This window comes from Pongo abelii, chromosome 14 (assembly GCF_028885655.2).
Source record: "Pongo abelii isolate AG06213 chromosome 14, NHGRI_mPonAbe1-v2.0_pri, whole genome shotgun sequence".
Taxonomy (NCBI): Eukaryota; Metazoa; Chordata; class Mammalia; order Primates; family Hominidae; genus Pongo; species Pongo abelii.
In genome coordinates this window covers 4,194,101-4,209,577 of record NC_071999.2, presented here as the reverse complement: position 1 = coordinate 4,209,577, position 15,477 = coordinate 4,194,101, and positions in this window count along the sequence as shown.

Genomic DNA, 15,477 nt, shown 5'->3' with positions numbered 1-15,477 from the left:
ACTGTGGAATAGAGTGTGGAATGGAACGTGTAATGGAACTTGGATTGCAATGGAATGGAACGTGGAATGCATTATGGAATGGAACATGGAATGGAATGGAATGGAATGGAATGTGGAATGGGATGTGGAGTGGAATGGAATCAAACTTGGACAGTAATGAAATGGAGTCTGGAATGGAATGTGGAATGGAATGGAATGGAATGTGGAATGGAATGTTGAATATAATGTGGAATGCAATGTCGAATGGAAAGTGGAATGCAACGTGGAATGGAAAGTGGAATAGAACGTGGAATGCATTAGAATGGAATATGGAATGGAATGGTATGGCATCGAATTGAATGTGGAATGGAATTGAATAGAAAGTGGAATGGAATTTAATGGAATGTTGAATGGCAAGGAATGGAATGTGGAATGGAAAGTGGAAAAGAATGGAATGGAATGTGGAATGGAAAACAATGGAATGTGGAATGACATGTGGAATTGAAAGGAATGGAATGTGGAATTGAATGTGGAATGCAATGTGGAATGGAACGTGGAATGCAACGTAGACTGGAATGTAATGGAACGTGGAATGGAATGTGGAATGGAATGGAATGGAATGTGGAATGGAAGGTGGAGTTGAATGGAATAATATGTGGAATGGAATGAAATGCTATGGGGAATAGAATCTGGAACGGAATGGAATGGAATTTGGTTTGGAATGTTTAATTTTATGTGGAATGGAAAGTGGAAAGGAACGTGCAATGGAACTTGGAAGAGAATGTGGAAATGAATAGAATGGAATGTGGAATGGAATGGAATGGAATGGAATTGAATAGAATGGAATGTGGAATGGAATGGAATGGAATGTGGAATGGAATGGAATGAAATGTGGAATGGAATGTGCAATGGATTCTGGAATGGAATGGAATGGAATGAGGAATCGAATGGAATGGAATGAAACGTGGAACGGAGAGTGAAATTGAAAGGAAAGGTATGTGCAATAGAATGTGGAATGGAATGGAATCGAATGGAATGGTATGTGGAATGGACTGGAATTTAATACGGAATGGATCGTAATGGAATGGAACGGAATGTTAAATTGAAGTTGGAATGGAAAGGAATGGAATGTGGAAAGGAATGTGGAATGGAATGGAACGGACTGTGGAATAGAATGGAATGTAATGGAATGTGGAATAGAATGGAATGCAATGGAATTCAATGCGGAATGGAATGGAATGTGAAATGCAATGTAATATAAAGGATCTTGAAATGGAATGGAATGGAATTGAAAGTGGAATGGAACGGAATGGAATGTCAAAAGGAATGTAATGAGGAGTGGAATGCAATGTGGAAAGGAATGTGCAATGGATTGGAATGGAAAGTGGAATGGAAAGTGGAATGTAATGTCGAGTGAAACGGAATGGAATGTGGAACAGAATGGAATGGAGTGGAATGTGGAACAGGATGGAATGGAATGAAATGTGGAATGGAATGTGGAATGTAATGGAATGGAATGTGAAATTCAATGGAATTGAAAGTGGAACGGAATGGAATTGTATGTGGAAAGGAATGGAACGTGGAATGGAATGAAATGGATCATGGAAAGAAATGGAATGGAATGTGGAATGGAAAGTGGAATGGAAATTGGTAAGGAATGTGGAACGAAATGGATTGGAATGCGGATTGGAATGTGAAATGGAATGTGGAATGGAATGTGGAATGGAAGGATTCTAATGTGGAGTGGAATGTGGAATGGAATACAATGGAACATGGAATGGACCGTGGAACGGAACATGGAATGGAACGTGGAATAGAACGTTGAATGAAATGTGGAATTCAATGGAATGGAATGTGGAATGGAATGCTGAAATGAAAGCAATGAACTGAGGAATGAAATGTGGAATGGAATGGAATCGAATGTTGAATGGAATGGGGTGGAAAGTGGAGAAGAATGTGGAATGGAATGTGGAAGGGAATGTGGAATGGAAGGGAATGGAATGTGGAGTAAAATGGAAAGGAATGTGGTTTGGAATGGAAAGTAATGTGGAATAGAATGGAATGGAATGGAATTGAATGCGGAATTCAATGGAATGGAATGTGGAATGCAATGGAATGGAATGGAATGTAGAATTGAATGGAATGGAATGAAGAAAGTAATGGAATATAATGTGGAATAGTATGGAATGCAACGTGGAACAGAATGAGGTATGGAATGTGGAAAGTAATAGAATGGAATGTGGAATGTAATAGAATGGAATGTGGAACAGAATGGAATGGAATGGAATGTGGAATAGAATGGAAGGCAGTGGAATGGAATGCGGAATGAAATAGAATGGAATGTGGAACACAAGGGAATGGAATGAAATATGGAATTAAATGGAATGGAATATGGAATGGAATGGAATAGAATGTGCAATGGAATGCAATAGAACGTGGATTAGAATGTGGAATGGCATGTGGAATGGAATGTGGAATGTAATTGAATGGAATGTGGAATATAATAGAATGGGATGTGGAATGGAATGTAATAGAATGGAATGTGGAATAGAATGGAATGCAATGGATTGGAATGTGGAATGGAATGGAATAGTATGTAGAATGGAATCTTGATTGGAATGTGGAATTGAATGTGGAATGAAATGTAGAATGGAAAGGAATGTAATGTGGAATGCAATGTGGAATGGAATGTGGAATGAAAAGTGGAATGGAATGGAATGGAAACTGGACTGGAACATGGAATAGAATGAAATGGAACGTCGAGTGGAACGTGGAATGAAACGTGGAAGGGAACGTGCAATGGAACGAAATTTGGAATGGAATAGAATGGAATGTGGAATGGTATGTGGAATGGAATGTGGAAAGGATAGTTGAATGGAATGTTCAATTGAATGGAAAGGAAAGAGGAATGGAATGTGGAATGGAATCTGGAATTTAATGTGGAATGGAATGCCGAAGTGAATATGAAATGGAATGGAATGGAATGTGGAATGGAACGTGGAATAGAATGTGGAATGGAATGTGGAATGAAATGTGGAATGGAATGGAATGGAATGTGGAATGGAATGTGGAATAGAATGTGGAATGGAATGTGGAATAGAATGTGGAATGGAATGGAATGGAATGTGGAATGAAATGTGGAATAGAATTTGGAAAGTAATGTGGAATGGAATGGAATGTGGAATGGAATGGTTTGGAACGTGGAAAGGGATTTGGAATGGAATTAAGAGGAATGTGGAATGGAAAGGAAAGGAATGTGGAATGGAATGTGGAATGGAACGGAATGGAATGTGGAATGGCATGTGAAATAGAGTGTGGAACGGAATGTGGAATGCAAAGTAATAAAATGTGGAAAGGAATGTCGAATGGAGTGTGGAATGGAATGGGGAATGGAATGGATAGGAATGTGGGATGGAATGTGGAATGGAATGTGCAATGGAATGGAGTGGATTGTGGAATGGAATTTAATGGAATGGTGTGGAATATGGAATGGAATGCAATGGAAAGTGGAAAGGAACGTGGAATGGAATGTGGAATGAAACGTGGAAATGAAGGTGGAATGGAATGGAATGGAAAGCGGAATGGAAAGTGGAATGGAATGGAATGGATCGTGTAATGGACTGTGGGATGCAAAGAAATGGAATGTGGAATGGAATGTGGAATGGAACGTGGAATAGAATTTGGATTGCAATATGGAATGGAATGTGGAATGTAGTTGAATGGAATGTGGAATGGAATTGAATGGAATGTGGAATAGAATGGAATGGAACGGAATGTGGAAAGGAAAGTGGAATTCAATGTGGAATGTAATGGAATGGAATATGGATTGGAATGGAATCGAATGTGGAATGGAATGGAATGGAATGTGAAAAGGATTGCAACATGGAATGGAATGGTTTGGATTGTGGATTGGAATGGAATGGAATGTGTAATGGAATGGAATGGAACGGAATGGAAATTGAAATGGAAAGTGGAATGGACTGTGAAATGGAATGTGGAATGGAGTGTAGAATGGAACGTGGAATGGAAAGTGGAATGGACCGAATGGAATGTGGCATAGAATGTGGAATGGAATGTAGCAAGGAACGTGAAATGGAAAGGAATTGACTGTGGAATTGAACATGGAATGAAACGAAATGGGACGTGGAATGGAAAGTGGAATGGAAAGTGGAATGGAGAGGAATGGAACATTAAATGGAATGTGGCACGGAATATGGAAAGGAATGGAATGCAATGTGGAATGGAATGTGAACTGGAATGTGGAATAGAATGGAATGGAATGTGGAATGGAATGGAATGGAATGTGGAATGGAATGCGGAACGGAATGTGGAATGTAATGTGGAATGAATGTAGAATGGAACGGAATGGAATGTAAAATGGAATGTGGAATGGAAAGGAATGGAATGTGGAATGAATGTGGAATGGAACGTTATGGAATATGAAATGGAATGTGGAATGGAATGCAATGGAATGTGGAATGGGACATGTAACGCAATGTAGAAAGGAATGCGGAAAGGAATGTAGAAAGGAATGTGGAATTGAACGGAATGGAATGTGAAATGCAATGGAATGGAATGTGGAATGCAATGTGGAATGTAATGGAATGGGCTGTGGAATTGAATGTGGAAAGGAATGTGTAATGGTATGGAATGGAATGTGCAATGGAATGTGGAATGGAGTGTGGATTGGAATGTGGAATGGAATGTGGAATACAATGAGAAAGAAATGTGGAAAGCAATGTGGCATGGAACGGAATGGAATGCGGAAAGGAATGTGTAATGGAAGGGAATGCAATGTCAAATGGAATGTGGAATGGAATGTGTAATGGAAAGTCAAATATAATGCAAAGGAAAGTGGAATTTAACGTGGAATGGAATGGAATGGAACGTGGAATGGAATGTGGGATGGAATGTGGAATGAAATGTGGAATGGAATGGAAAGGAATGTGCAAAGGAATATGGAATGTAATGAGGAATGGAATGTGGAAAGGAACGCAATGGATTGTGGAATGGAATGTGGAAGGGAACGTGGAACGGAATGAGATGGAAGGTGGAACTGAATGGAATGGAATGTGGAATGGACTGGAATGGAACGCGGAATGGAAAGTGGAATAGAGCGTGGAATGGAACGTGGAATGGAATGTGGAATGTAATGGAATGCAAAGTGCAATGGAACGTGGAAAGGAATTGAAAGGAATGTGCCAAGGAACATGGAATGGAATGTGGAATGCAATGTTGAATGAAACGCACTGGAATGTGGATTGGAATGTGGAATGGACCGTGGAATGGAACGTGGATTGAAAAGCAGAATGGAATGGAATGGGAAGCGGAATGGAACGTGGAATTGAACGTGGAATGGAAAGTGGAATGTATTGTGGATTGGAATGGAAAGGAATGTGGAATGGAATGTAGAATGCAAAAGGGAATGGAATGGAATGGAATGGAATGGGAAAAGGTATGTGGAATGGAATGTGAAATGGAACGTGGAATGGAATGTGGAGTGGAATGAAATGGAACTTGGAATGGAACGTGGAATGGAATGTGTAATCGAATGCAATGGAATGTAGAATGGAATGTGGAATGTAATGGAATGGAATGTGGAATGCAAAGTGCAATGAAATGGAATGGAATTTGCAAAGTAATGTAAAATGGAATGTGTAAGGGAATGCAATGGTATGTCAAATGGAATGTGGAATGGAATGTGAAATGGAATATGGAAAGAAATGTCGAATGGAAAGGAATGGAACGTGTAATGTAAGGGAATGGAAAGTGGAATGGAACGTGTAAAGGAACGTGGAAACGAAATTGGAATGGAATGGAATGAAATGTGGAAAGGAATGTTGAATGGAATGTGGAATGGAATGGAATGGAATGGAATGTGGAACGGAATGTGGAATGGAACGTTTAATGGAACGTGGAAAGGAATGTAATGGAACGTGGAATGGAACGTGGAATGGCACGTGGAATGGAACGTGGAATGGAATGAGGAATGGAATGGAAAGGAACGTAAAAGGGAATGTGGAATGGAATGTGAAATGCAACGTGGGATTGAATGGAATGGAAAGTGGAACGGAACGTGGAATTGAATGGAATGGAACACGGAATGGAACATGGAATAGAATGGAATGAAACGTGGAATGGAACGTGGTATGGAACGTGGGATGGAAAGTGGAATGGAATGTGTAATGGAATGGGAAATGGAATGGAATGGAATGTTGAAGGGAATGTGGAAAGGAATGTGGAGTAGAATGGAATGGAATGTGGAGTGGACCGGGGAATGGAATGTGGAATGCAATGTGGAGTGGAATGTGGAATGGAATCTGGAATGGAATGGAATGGAATGTAGAATGGAATGTGGAAAGGAATGTGGAATAGAATAGAATGGAATGTGGAATGGAATGTAGTGGGTTGTGTAATGCAATGTGGAATGGAATTTAATGGAACGTGGAATGGAATGAGGAATGGAATGTGGAAAGGAACGTGGAATGGTATGGAATGGAATGTGCAATGGAATGTGGAATGAAGTGTGGATTGGAATGTGAAATGGAACAGAACGGAATGTGGAATGTAATGTCGAATGAAATGTTTAATGGACGGAATGGAACTTGGATTGGAATGACGAACGGAATGTAGCATGGAACGTGAAATGGAATGGAATTGACTGTGTAATTGAAGGTGGAATGAAATGGAATGGGACGTGAAATGGAACGTGGAATGGAAAAGAATGGAACGTTAAATGGAATGTGAAATGAAATGTGGAAAGTAATGGAATGGAATGAGGAATGGAATTTGAAATGGAATGTGGAATAGAAAGGAATGGAATGTGGAATGGAATGGAATGGAATGTGCAATGGAATGTGGAACGGAATGTGGAACATAATGTGGAACTGAATGTGGAAAGGAATGTGGAATGGAACTGAAGGGAATGTGAAATGTAAAGGAATGGAATGTGGAAAGGAATGTTGAATGAAATGGAATGTGGAATGGAATGTGGAAAGGAATGTAGAAAGGAACGTGGAATGGAATGTAGAATGGATTGTGTAATGGAATGTGAAATGGAATGTGAAATGGAATGCGGAAAGGAATGTGGAAAATAATGTGGAACGGAACGGAATGGAATATGGAATGGAATGTGAAATGGAACGGAATGGAATATGGAATGGAATGTGGAATGGAATGTGGAATGGAGTGTGGAATGGAATGTTTAATGGAACTGAATGCAATGTGAAATGGAATATGGAATTGCATGTGTAATGGAATGTAAAATGTAATGCAATGGAATGTGGAATTGAACGTGGAATGGAATGGAATGGAAAGTGGAATGGAATGTGGGATGGAATGTGGAATGGATTGTGGTATGGAATGTCAAAAGGAATGTGGAACGGAATGGAGAGGAATGTGGAGTGGAAAGTGTAATGGAGTGGAATAGAATGTGAAATGGAATGCGGAATGGAATTTGGAATGGAAAGTGGAATGCAACTTGGAATGGAAAGTGGAATGGAATGAAATGGAACTTGTAATGGAATGTGAAATGGAAAGGAATGAAAAGTGGAATGGAATGGAATGGAATGTGCAATGGAATTTGGAAAGGAAACTGGAATAGAATAGAATGGAATGTGTAATGGAAGGTGGAATGGAATTGAATCGATCTTGGAATGGAACGTACAATGGAAAGTGGAATGGAATGGAATGCAATGAGGAATGGAATTGAATGTGGAATGGAATGAAAGGGAAGGTGGAATGGAATGTGGAATGGAATGGAATAGAATGGGGAATGGAATGGAAAGGAAAGTGAAATAGAATGTGGAATGGAATGTGAAATGTAATGTGGAATGGAGTGGAATGGAACGTGGAATGGAATGTTGAACGGAATGTGGAATTGAAAGTGCAATGGAATGTGGGAAGGAATGTGGAATGGAACAGAATGGAATGTGAAATGGAATGTGGAATTGAATGTGTAATGGAATGTAAAATGTGATGCCATGCAATGTGGACTTGAACGTGGAATGGAATGGAATGGAACATGGAATGGAATGTGGGATGGAATGTGGAATGGATTGTGGTATGGAATGTAGAAAAGAATGTGGAACAGAATGGAGTGGAATGGGGAATGGAATGTGAAATGAAGTGGAATAAAATGTGAAATGGATTGTGGATTGGAATTTAGAATGGAAAGTGGAATGCAACGTAGGATGGAAAGTGGAATGGAATGGAATGGAATGGAAAGTGTAATGGAATGTGAAATGGAAAGGAATGGAATGAGGAATGGAATGGAATTGAATGGAATGTGCATTGGATTGTGGAAAGGAAAGTGGAATGGAATGGAATGGAATCTGTAATGGTGGGTGGAATGCAATTGATTCGACCTTGGAATGGAACATACAATGGAAAGTGGAATGTAATGGAATGTAATGAGGAATGGAATTTAATGTGGAATGGAATGGAAGGGAAGGTGGAATGTAATGTGGAGTGGAATGGAATGGAATGGGTAATGGAATGATATGGAATGTGAGATGGAATGTTGAACGGAATGTGAAATGGAATGTGGAATGGAGTGGAATAGAACGTGGAATGGAATGTTGAATGGAATGTGGAATAGAATGTGCAATGGAATGTGGAAAGGAATGTGGAATGGAACGGAAGTGAATGTGAAATGCAATGTGGAATGGAATGGAATGGAATGTTGAATGGAAGGGAATGGAATGTGGAATGGAATGTAGAACGGAATGTGTAATTGAATGTGGAAAGGAATCTGGAATTTAATGGAATGGAATGTGAAATGGAATGGAATGGAATGTTTAATTGAATGTGGAATGAAATGGAATGGAAAGTGGATTGAAAGGAGGAAAGGAATGTGGAATAGAACGGAATGGGATGTGGAATGGGATGTGGAATGGAATGTGGAATAGAATGTGGAATGGAATGCGGAATGGAAAGTGGAAAGGAATGTGGAATGGAACGGAAGAGAATGTGGAATGGAATGTGGAAAGGGGAGTGGGATGGAATGTGGAATGGAGTGTGAAACTTAATGGGAATGGAAAGGAATGGAACATGGAATGGAATGTGGAATGGAAAGTGGAATGGAGTGAGGGTTGGAATGTGTAATGGAACGTAATGGAATGTGAAAAGGATTTTGGAAATTAATGTGGAATGGAATGTAAAATATAAGGGAATGGAATGTGGAATTGAAAGTGGTATGGAAAGGAATGAACATGGAATGGAATGTGGCATGGAATGGAGTGGAATGTGGAATGGATTGTGGAATGGAATGTGGAGTGTATTGTGGAATGGAATTTGGAGTGGAATGTGTAATGGAATGTGGATTGGAATGTGTAAAGGAAAGTGGAATGTAACGTGGAATGGAACGTGGAATGTAATGGAATTGAACGTGTAATGGAATGTGGAATAGAATGGAATGTGGAATGAAATGTGGAATGGAATGTGGAATGAAATGTGGAAAGGAAAGGAATGGAATGTGGAATTTAATGTGCAATGGAATAGAATGGAATGTGGAATGGAGTGGAATGTGGAACGGCATGTGGAATGGAATGTGGAATGGAACGGAATGTAATGTGCAATGGAATGGGGAATGGAATGTTGAACGGAAAGTGGAATGGAATACATGGAACGTGGAATGGAATGTGGAATGATATTGAATGGAACTTGGAATAGAACGCTGAATGGAAAGTGGAATGGAATGTGGAATGGAATGGAATGGAAAGTGGAAAGGAATTTAATGGAATGTGGAATGGAATGTGGAATGGAATTCGCGATGAAATGGAAAGGAATCTGGAATGGAATCGAATGGAATGTGGAATGGAATGGAATGGAATATGGACTGGAATGTGGAATGGAATGTTTAATGCAATGGAATGGAATGGAATTGAATGGAATGTGGAATGCAACGTGAAATGGAATGTAATTGAATGTAGAATTCAATGTGGAATGGAATGGAATGGGAAATGAAATGGAACGTGGAATGTGGAATGGAATGTGGAATGCAATGTGGAAAGGAATGGAATGCAATGTGGAATGGAATGGAATGGAATGGGGAAAGCAAAGGAATGGAATATGGAATGGAAAGTGCAATGGATCGTCGAATGTAATGGAATGGAAGATATAATGCAATGTGGAATGGAATGAAATGGAGCGTGGAATGGAATGTGGAATGTAATGGAATGGAATGTGGAATGGAATGGAAAGGAATGTGGAATGGAATGTGTAATGGAATTTTTAATGAAAGGTGGAATGGAATGTATAATGGACTGGAATGGAATTTGGAATGGAAGGTGAAATTCAATGTGGAATGGAACGGAAGTAATGGGGAAATGTATGTGTAATGGAATGTGGAAAGGAAAGTGGAATGGAATTTAATGGAACATGGAAAGGAACGTGGAATGGAATGGAATGGAACATTGAAAGTAACGTGGAATACAACGTGGAATGCAATGTTTAATGGAAGGCAATGGAATGTGGAAAGGAATGGAATGGAATGTGGAATGGAATGAAATGGAATGTGGAATGGAACGGAATGTAGAATGGAACGTGGAATGCAATGTGTAATGGAAAGTGGAATGGAAATAGGAATGGAAAGCGAAATATAACGTAGAATGGAATGTGGAATGGAAAGTGGAAAGTAATAGAAAGGAATGTGGAAAGGTATGGAACGGAATATGGAATGGAATAGAACAGAATGTGGAATGGAATGTCGAATTGAATGGAATGGAACGGAATGTGGAATGGAAAGTAGTGGAATAGAATGTGAAATGGAAAGTCATGGAATGGAATGTGGAATTGAAGATGGAATGGAATGTAACGGAATGTGGAGAGGAATGGGGAATGCAACGTGGAATGGTAGGAATGGAACTTGGAACGGAATGTGGAATGGAATGAGGAATGGAATGTGGAATGCAAGGTGGAATGGAATGTGGAAGGGAAAGTGGAATGGAAAGGAATGGAACGTGAAGTGGAATGGAATGGAATGGAATGCGGAATGGAATGTGGAATGGAACGAAATGGAATGTGGAATGGAATGGAATGGAATGGAATGTGGAATGAAATGGAATGGAATGGTATGGAATGCGGAATGGAATCGAATCGAATTTGGAATGAAATTGAATGGAAAGCTATGGAATGTGAAATGGAAGGGAATGCAATGTGTAATGGAACTTGGAAGGGAACGTGGAATAGAATGAGGAATGGAAACTGGAATGGAATGTGGAATATAACGTGGAATGGAATGTGGAATAGAATCTGGAATGGAATGGAATGGACTTAGTAACGGAATCGAATGCAACGGAATGGAATGCCGAATGGGACGGAATGGAATGTGGAAAGGAATGGAATGGAATGGAATGAGGAATGGAATGGAACGGAATGTGGAATGGAATGGAATGGAATGTGGAATAGAATCGAATGAAATGGTATGTGGAATGGAAAGTGTAATGGAATGGAATCGAATGTGTAATGGAATGGAACGGAATATGTGGTGAAATGGAATGGAATCTGGAATGGAATTGAACGTGGAATGGAAAGGAATGTGGAAAGGAATGGAATGGAATGTGGATTGTAATGGAATGGAATGTGGAATGGAATTTAATGGAATGGAATGGATTGTGAAATGGAATATACAAAGGAATGTGGAATGGAATGTGGAGTGGAATGGAATGGAATGTGGAATGGAATGTGGAATGGAACGAGGAAGGAAACGTGGAATGGAATTGAACGTTTAATGGAAAGTGGAATGGAATGGAGTGCAATGGATTGTGTAATGGAATGTGGAATGGAATGTGGAATGGAATGGAATGAAATGACGAATTGAATATGGAGATTAATGGACTGGTATGTGTAATGGAATGTGGGGTAGAATGGAATGGAATGTGGAATGGAATGCAATGGAATGGGGAATGGAATGTGGAATGGAATGGAATGGAATGTGGATGGAAAGTTGAATGGAATGTGGAATGGAATGCAATAGAATGTGGAGCGGATTGTAATGGAAATTAGAATGGAATGTCAAATGTAATGGAATGGAATGTGGGATTCAACGTGGAATGGAATGGCATGGAACATGGAATGGAATTTGCGATGGAATGGAATAGAATGGATTGTGGAAGGGAATGTGGAAGGGAATGGAGTGAAATGTGGAATGGACTCTGAAATGGAATGTAATGGAATGTTAAATGGAATGTGGATTGGAATGTGGAATGGAAGGTGGAATGGAACGTGGAATGGAAAGTGCAATGGAATGGAATGTAACATGTAATGGAATGTGGAATGGAATGGAATGGAAAGAGGAATGGAATGTGGAATGTAATGGAATGTATTGTGGAGTGGAATGGAAATGAATTTGGAACGTAATGTGGGATGGAATGTGGAATGGAACGGAATGTAATGTGGAATGGAATAGTGGAATGGAACGTGAAATGGAATGGAATGGAATATGGAGAGGAACGTGGATTTTAATGGAATGGAACACAGAATGGATCGTGGAATGCCACATGGAAGGGAATGGAATGGAACGTGGAAAGGAATGTTTAATGGAACATGGAATTGAAAGTCAGATGGAATGGAATGGAATGTGGAATGAAATGGAATGGAATGTGGAATGGAATGTGGAATGGATTGTGTAATGGAATGGAATGGAATGTGGAATTGAATGTGGAATGGAATGCAGTGGAATGGGGAATGGAATGTAGAATGGTATGTGGAATAGAAAGGAATAGACTGTGGAATGAAGTGTGGCATGGAAAGTTGAATGCAATGGATTGGAATGTGGAAAAGAATGTAGAAATAAATGTAAAGGAACGCGGAATGGAAAGTTTAAAGGAAAGTGAATGGAACGTGGAATGGAATGTGGAATGAAATGGAATTGAAAGTGGAATGGACTGGATTGGAAAGTGTAATGGAAAGTGGAATGGAATTTTGAATGGAAAGGAATGGATTTGGAACGTGGAATGGAATGGAATTGAATGTGCAATGGAATGGATTTTAATGCGGAAAGGAATGTGGAAGGGAATGCAATGCAATGTGGAATGTAACGCAATGGAATGTGGAATAGTATGTGGAATGGAATGTGAAAAGGAACAGAAAAGAATGTGGAATGGAATGTGGTATGGAGTGTGGAATGGAATGGTGAATGGAATGGAATGAAATGTGGAACGGAACGTGGAAAGGAGTGTGGAGTGGAATGAGGAATGGAACAGAAGGGAATGTGGAATGGAATGTGGAATGGAAAGTGGAATGGATTCGAATGGAACGCTAAAAGAAACGGAATGGAATGTGGAATTGAATGTGGAATGGAATGGAATGGAACATGGAATGGAACGTGGAATGGAACGTGGAATGCAATGTAATGGCACGTGGAATTCAATGTTGAATGTAATGTGGAAAGGAATGGAATGTGCAAAGGAATGGAATGTAAAGGGAAATGGAAGGGAAGGGAAGGTGAAATGGAATGTGGTTTGGAATGTGGAAAGGAATGTGGAATGGAATGGAATGGAATGTGGAATAGAATGTGGAATGGGAAGGAAAGGAATGTGGAATGGAATGTGAAACAGAATGTGGAATGCAATATAGAATGGTGTGAAATGGAATATGGAATTCAATGGAATGCAATGTGGAATGCAATGTGGAATGGGAAGGAATTGAATGTCGAATGGAATGGAACAGATTGAAGAATAGAATGTTTAATGGAATGTGGAAAGGAATCTGGAATGGAATGGAATGGAATGTGGAATGGAAGGTGGAATGGAATGGAAAGCTATGTCGAATGGAATGTGGAATGGAATGTGGAATGGAATGTGGAATGGAATGGAATGTAAAGTGGAATTGTATGGAATGGAATGTGGAATGCAATCGAATGGAATGTGGAATGGAATGGAATGGAATTGAAAGGAATGTGGAAAGGAATGGAATGGAATGTAGAAAGCAATGGAATGGATTGTGGAATGGAAAGGAAAGGAATGTGGAACTGAAGTTGGAATGGAATGGAATGGAATGTGGTAAGGAATGTGAAAAGGAGTGGACTAGAAAGTGGAATGGAGGATGAAATGGAATGGAATGGAATGTGGAATGGAATGGAATAAAACGTGGAATGAAACATGGAATGGATCGTGGAATGGAACATGGTATGGAAAGTGAAATGGAATTTGGAATGGAACGTGGAATGAGAGGTGGAATGGAATCGAATACATTGTGGAATTGAATGGTATGGAATATGGAATGGAATGGAATTGAAAGTGGAATGGAATGGAATGGGATGTGGAATGGAATGTAGTTTAATGGAATGTGGAATGGAAAGCAATGCAAAGTGGAATGGAATGTGGATTGGAAGGGAATGGAATTTGGAATGGAATGCAATGGAATGTGAAATGGATCATGGAATGGAACATGGAATGGGATGTGGAATGGAATGTGGAATGGAATGCAATGGAATGTGGAATGCAAAGGAATGCAATGTGGAACGGAATGGAATGGAACTTGGAATGGAAAGGAATGGAAAGTGTAATGGATAGGAAGGGAATGTGGAATGCCATGGAAAGTTATGTAATTTTCAATGGAATGGAATGGAATGGAATGGAAAGTGCAATGGAATGGAATGGAAAGTGGAATGGAGTAGGATGGAATGTGGAATGGAATGGAATGGAATATGGAATGGAATGCAATTGAATGGAATATGGTGTGCCTTGCAATGGAATAGAATCAAATGTAATGGAATGTGGAATGGACTTTGGAATGGGAGGAGGAATGGAATGGAATGCATTGAGAATGGAATGCAATATCGAATGGAATGTGGAATGGAATGGCATGCAATGTGGAATGGAACTTGATTGGAAGGGAATGTGGAATGTATCATGGAATGTAACATGAAATGGAATGTGGAATGGAAGTTGGAATGGAATATACAATGGAATGTGGAATGTAACGTGGAATGGAATGGAAAGTGGAATGGAACGTGGAATGGAATGGAATGGAACGTGGAATGGAATGTGGAATGGAATAGAATGGAATGTGGAATGGAATGTTGAATGGAATGATTAATGGAATGTGGAATGGAATTGAAAGGAATCCGGAATGGAATGTTGGATGGAATGTGGAATGGAAGGGAAGCAATCTGGAATGAAATGTGGAATGGAAACTGGAATGGAATGGAATAGAATGCGGAATGGATCGTGTAATGGAATGGAATGGAATGTGGAACAGAACGTGGAATGGAACGTGGAATGCAAAGTGGAATAGAATGTGGAGTGGAATGGAATGGAATGTGGAATGTAATGGGATGCAATTTGGAATGAAATGTGGAATCGAATGTGGAATGGAATGTGGAATGGAACACAATGGAATGTGGAATGGAATGTGGAGTGGAGAGAGGAATCGAATGTGGAATGGAACGGAATGGAAAGTGGAATGGAATTTGTAATGAAACTGTGGAATGGAACATGAAATGGATGGAATGGAATCTGGAGCAGAACGTGGAATGGAATGGAATGGAACATG